Source organism: Octopus bimaculoides, chromosome 18 (genome assembly GCF_001194135.2).
Source record: "Octopus bimaculoides isolate UCB-OBI-ISO-001 chromosome 18, ASM119413v2, whole genome shotgun sequence".
Taxonomy (NCBI): domain Eukaryota; kingdom Metazoa; phylum Mollusca; class Cephalopoda; order Octopoda; family Octopodidae; genus Octopus; species Octopus bimaculoides.
In genome coordinates, this window is record NC_068998.1 from 48,425,909 (window position 1) to 48,432,679 (window position 6,771).

Genomic DNA, 6,771 nt, shown 5'->3' on the forward strand with positions numbered 1-6,771 from the left:
ACCAACATGTAAATTTATAAGAATACCACATGGTTTTACAGGATAACATGTATGTATAATCATAACATAAAGAGAATAACGCTTTTGTATAGTCTGATAGAGGAGGGAGTGCAAGAATTAGAGAGAGAGGGGGAGAGAGAGAGAGAGGGAAGGAGAAGAGGGATGATTAATAAAGGTAATAAGGGGTTATGAGATTAAAACAGTGAGTAGTGTGTGTGTGTGTGTGTGTGTGTGTGACATCAATGCATATACATACATTCATATATATATCCATACCTATGCATGTATACATATATATACATATATATGCATGTATACATATATGTATACATACATATATATATATACACATATGCATGTATATATGTCTATATATGAATGTATATATATATATATGCATGTATGTATATATATGTATGTATATATATATATATATATATATACACATATATACATGCATATATATATATGTATACATATTACACATATACATCCATATATATATGTATACATGCATACATATATACGCATCCGTATATATATGTATACATGCATACATATATATATACGCATCCGTATATATATGTATACATGCATACATATATATATACACATCCATATATATGTGTGTATATATATATATACACATATGTACATCGGTATATATACGTATACATGCATACATATATATATACACATATATATACACACACACACACACGTATATATACATACACACACACAGAGGGTGGTTAAAAGATAATACAGGGAGCTAACCATCATATAGAAATATATGAAGACATTTATATTATACATATGTATGCTTAAATATGTATGTATGAACATATGTAGATATATGTTCCAACATTCATATTAGTCTTGTGTATGTGTGTGTGTCTGTATCAGGTCAGTGCTAAAGTAGAGGTAACCTTGTTTTATAAATAAACTACTTCACCAGAACTAATATATTTAATAATGACTCTGCTAATTGCTCTCAGTATGGGGCATGGCGCCATACAATATCTTTCAGGAAGGTTGTGTAATTGATAAAAAAAAACAACCGCAATATGTAACTAGTACTTAAGCCCTTAAATGATAAAAAGCAAAATTGACTTTGGCAGGATTTGAAATCAGAGGAAGTAAGTCTATTCTGCAAGGATTTTAGTCTGTACATTAGTAATAATAATAATTATACTTTCTAATTTTGGTACATGACCAGCACTTTAATGGGAGGGGTAAGTTGAGTACATTGACCACCAGTGCTCAACAGGTATTTATTTTATTGACCCTGAAAGGCAAAGTCGACCTCGGCAGGATTTGAACGTAAAGATGTGCTAATGATTCTGCCAGCTCGCTGCCTTTCTAATAATAATAATAATAATAATAATAGTAGTAATCCTTTTCTGCTATAGCCACAAGGCCTGGATTTTGTGGGGAGGTGTTAAGTCGATCACATTGACCCCAGTACTCAACTGGTACTTAATTTATCAATCCCAAAAGGATGACAGGTAAAGTCAACCTCGGTGGAATTTGAACTCAGAATGTAGCGACAGGCGAAATACCGCTAAGTATTTCGTCCAGTATGCTAACAATTCTGTCAGCTTGTTGCCTTTCTAATAATAATAATAATAATAATAATAATAAAAGTAATAATACTTCAATTGCAAAACATTTAGTGAGAATGCAATTGTGATTGTGTAATATTCATGCCTCTCTAGAAAACACACCTAATATTAGAGGTCTAATGTGTGTGTGTACATGTATAAATGCAAGTGTAAACAAAAAGGCAACTAAAGTACTTAATAACAAAGGTAGAGTGTAGAGTGAAGCCAGTGGGGTGGAATATCTTGTAATTATTCCACCAGTTTGCATTTTGTGTTCAAATCCTGGTGAGTTCAACTTTGCTTTTTGTTTTTGGTCGGGGTTGTTCAGATATTCATTGACCACAGTTATTAGTGAGATTTGAACTAAGAACATAAAAGTAACAATTAAATGATATAAATCAATATGGCCAGCTACTCTTTCAATTCTGCCATAACAATAACACGAATACTTCTGGCACCGATTAAAGGTTGTGAAGTCATTTATACAGAAACCCCAAAATATATTGTCAGTTATGTAGTTGGGTCAATTGTACCTTCTCTTAAAATGGCGACCTTATGCCTAATCCATAGAACCATTGAAGCAGCAGATTAAATAAATACTGTATTTGCCAGCACATGATGCACTCTCGTAAGAACCACTCTTGCACGAGACACAGCTTGTACGAGGCGCAACTTGCCCGAGGTGTAAGGCGCACTCTTGCATATGATGCATCCTTATTTTAGAAATATATTTTGGAGGAAAAAATAAGTCCAGTATGTTGCATTACACACTTATTGAAAGAGATTTTAATGTGGTATTGTCAGGAATAATGTCTGAGACTGTGCATGTAAATACAATTCTGTGACACTAAACTGGAATAAAGTATAAAAGCATAAATTTTTTCATAAATAAACTGTTTTATATGAGAAGAGTATTCCAACTTTATTCTTCTTTCAAATCAGTTATCAACTTGTTTATATCATGGCCAAAGGATTTATCATACAGGATATAAAACTTAAAATTTTTGGTTATGATGTTTTGCGTTACCTTGATTGGGTATCAAGGTGGTGCGCCAACATCATGGCTTTGTTGTCATTCACTCATTGCACAAAGCTGACAGGTGAACGAAAGTTTAGAATTACATGTTTCTAAGAGAATTTTTATTTAGAAAATTAATGTTTCCTAAAGGTAACAGTCATTAAATAATGTAAGTCACTCGTCAGGTATGGGTTATGTATGCTGGGTAACGAGGTATAATGAGATGATGTGATCTCTTCACATAAGTGCTGAGATACACCATAAGCAATTCTCCATAAGTTTGTGCTAACAGACTGTGGTATTTTGGCCCATTTTCAATGTTTTATTATTAGTGACAATTACTGTGCTTAGAGGATTTGTGCATATCCAACTATTCAGCCTACAGAGAACAATCTCCCAATTATAATATGACTACATTAGGTGCAGGCTAATCTAAAAATACAAAAACAAAGCATGTCTTATACACCAGTAAATATGGTACCTTGTTTTAGCTCTTAATGTTCTGAGTTCAAATCCCACCAAAGTGAACTTTACCTTTTTCCCTTCCAGGTTCAATAGAAATATAAATCAAGGACTGAAGTGAATAGATTTGAGTTTTCAATTCCTTCTAAATTTCTTTGTGTCTGGAGTATTTCTATTATTATTATTAATTCCCCCAAGATCACAAATAGACATGGGTAGAGCAGGTAGCTTCCTATATAATATTATTACAAATACACACATTCTATCAACTCCCACAACCACTCACAGAAGGAGGATGAAAGACTTGAATCTGGTGGAAGAGGGCTTTGAACTGAGAACGTGAAGGAGTATAACTAAATACCACAAGGTATTGCGTTCCGGCGTTCAGACAGAATGGTCAACTGAAGTGACCCCAGTAGATAAATATTTTACAATCAAAGAAGGATAAAAATCAGTTTTGGTGGTGGCAAATAACAGTGGGCAGGGGGAAAAAAATGGTTGAGAGATGCTAATCGGATATTTGTATTGAAAGTAATATGAGATATTGTAAGACCTTCTTTTGGACAGTGGACATTGTAAAGTTTGAAGCTGTGTATGACCTGGCGAGATCACTACATATAATTTGTAGACAAGAATGGGTGTTAAAACACTCACTGCAAACAGGTGTGTGCAAGAGTGTAAAAATGTAGAAGTAGGGTTTAATGGGACGTGAGCCTTGCAATTTCTACTGAGAGTCAATGTTTAAGAAGGCGTGTGTTTGTAACGGTGAGCTGTGTTTGCTCCAGTATGGCCAGTGCTGTGATTGCTAAAATAAAGCATAAATTAATAAGTAGAAAAAGAAAAAAAAGGTGAAATAAGTATGAGAAGTAGTTATTAGGTGTGAGATGAGAAATAAAAGACAGTGGAGAGAAATGAGTAACCAAAAGTATAAGTTGTGAGTGTTTAAAGGAAATACTTAAGGTTTAGTGAAGGGAAAAAGGGGAGTTGCTTCTCTTCTCTTGTAGGATCATCTACTTATTCATGTGAAGCTCATAGGAGAGGACTTTGAACTGAGAACTTGAAAGGAATATAACTAAATACTGTAAGGTAATTTAGTTCCAGTGTTCAGACAAAGAAGGCTGAAGGGTAAATACCTTGTCTGAATATTTGCAACAGGGTGGACTTGCAATAAGTAGCCAGAGGCCAAGAGGTGGGGGTATTAAACCAGGAGACATGTATATATGGAGAGAGATGAACAGATAGAACAATATATATATATATATATATATATAAAATGTGAGGGAGAGAGAGAGAAAGATGATTAATATAGATATATGTATGTAAAGAAATAGGGTAGCCATCGTCTTTAAAGTATAAAATCTGATTAAACTGGACAAATAATGGATTTAATAGAGGAATAGTAAATAATATAATTCTGAAAAAACATTTAAAATTGTCATGGTGGAAACTATTTCAGTATATAAATAATAACAATAATAATCCGTTCTACTGTAGGAACAAGGCCTGTTTTGGGGAAGGGGAACAGTCGATTACATCAACCCCAGTGTGTCACTGGTACTTAATTTATCGACCCCAAAAGGATGAAAGGTAAAGTCCACCCCGGCAGCATTTGAACTCGGAACGTGATGGCAGATGAAATACTGTGAAATATTTTGCCTGGCATGCTAAAGGTTCTGACTATTTACCGTCTTAAGAATAATTTCTCATACAAGCAAGGCCAGCAATTTAACTTTGAGCATTACAAAATATTTTTTTTTAAATACCATAAAAATCATGAAAACCAGACCATGTTTTAACTTTATTCAACTGATATAGTCTATACACATTCACACAAATCCAACACTATATATATATGTAAGGCCTTATTTCCACACACGTCAGCTTAATTTTATTCATCCTTAGTCGAAAGACATCTGTTGTGATGTCCCGTTATTATTCCTACTCTATTTGTGTAACACTGTTTGTTTTTTTCAGTCCTTGTTTTTGTATGTATTCGCTGCTTTCTTCCAAGGAATCTAATGCTCTTAGTTTAGTTTTTCCTTGGGGCTGGCCAGATTGGAGCAATATCGAGAATAACCAGCCGAAATTGCAAGGATAATCTGGATCTCGACTGAAGAAAGAAAACTCCAAATGATCTGTCCGTGTTTTCTTTGTATCGTCTGTCTGTTTGTTTTGTCCCTTTCTTGTATCACCTAACTGTCTGGATGTTTTGCGTTCTTGTCCCATTCTGTATTATTTATACATATATATATATATATATAGGTTGAATGAGAGGAAAACAATTAATCAAGGCAGAACTATGGCATTTAGAATTTATTTAGTTGAGTTTAATTTAAGAGAGTTAATGCAATGTAGGTAGAATTAATCGCTATAGTCTCTTACAGCTGTTTCTGGGATATCCCAGCTACTGAATCATTGTATTGATCCAAGGTTCCATAAACTGGATATTCCATCATCGGAGAAATATAAGCAGGAAATTATATAGACAGGAACATTTGTTGTATAAAACTCTGTAGCACTTTAGAAAGTTCATGGTTTATTATATATATATATAAATGTCAGGATTATCACCATAGCTACACAATAAGGTATTGAACATTTAAGCTCTCTTGATTAAAAGAAAAAAAAAAATCTAACTTATCTGAGTGACACTGATTGGTTAATTAAATTCAACCAGTCTTTACATACTCCAGTCTCTTCGCCTCGACATATGGAAACTAATTATCTATTACGATCTGTACGGACAGTTAACTAGTCTTCTATTTTCTTGATAAAAGCATTTTAAATTTGATGTTTTGGAATATAAAGATTAAAGAACAAAAAATGGTGCTAAGCTGGGCTGCCCATTGTTGTTGTGATTATTAAAATCATTTTGTAGTGTTGCTTTAAATTATTATGATTCAGTTATCTTTATCCTCTCCCCGCCCCCTGAACCCTGGGATTGGTGTAATTGACTAGCCCCTCCCTCCAATCTTTCAGGTATTGCACCTGGAGTAGAAAGTGTTGGCAGAATCATTAGCACGCTCTACAAAATGCTTAGTAGTATTTTGCCTTTCGTCTTTTCGGGGTCGATAAAATGAGTACCAGCTGAACACTGGGGGGGATCAATGTAATCAACTCGTCCCCCCACCTCCCCGCAAGCTGCCCTTCTGGCAAAAATTTGAAATTATTATTATTATTATTATTATTTGCTGTAGCTCATATTTTGTCAGGCGGTGGTGATCAATGAAGATCCTTCCATCCCCCTTTTACCAAGTATATCACTGGTATCTTCCTCAATAGCTAAGAAAGTAAACATGTCATGGACAATATTCAATTTGATGGAAGATAAGTAAAGTAAAAACGAAAAAAAAACTATAATAAAAATGATTTTAATGTAAATAAATGGATAAAGGACAATGTGAGAATTCAAATCAAAACTAATTTCTCTCTCACACACAAGCACACTGCATATATGTATGTATGTATGTATGAATATATATATATATATATATATACAATGTAAAAATCAAAGTATACAATGTTATAAATTTATTTCAGCTCCCCTTACCAACTGGTTTCTCACAGGGTATTAGGTAACTGGATATTAGATAACAGAGCAGTTAAGTAACACCACGTACTCTTCAGAGATGGCAGGTATAGAAGAAATATAGGATCATCATAGATGACTCTATATATATATATATA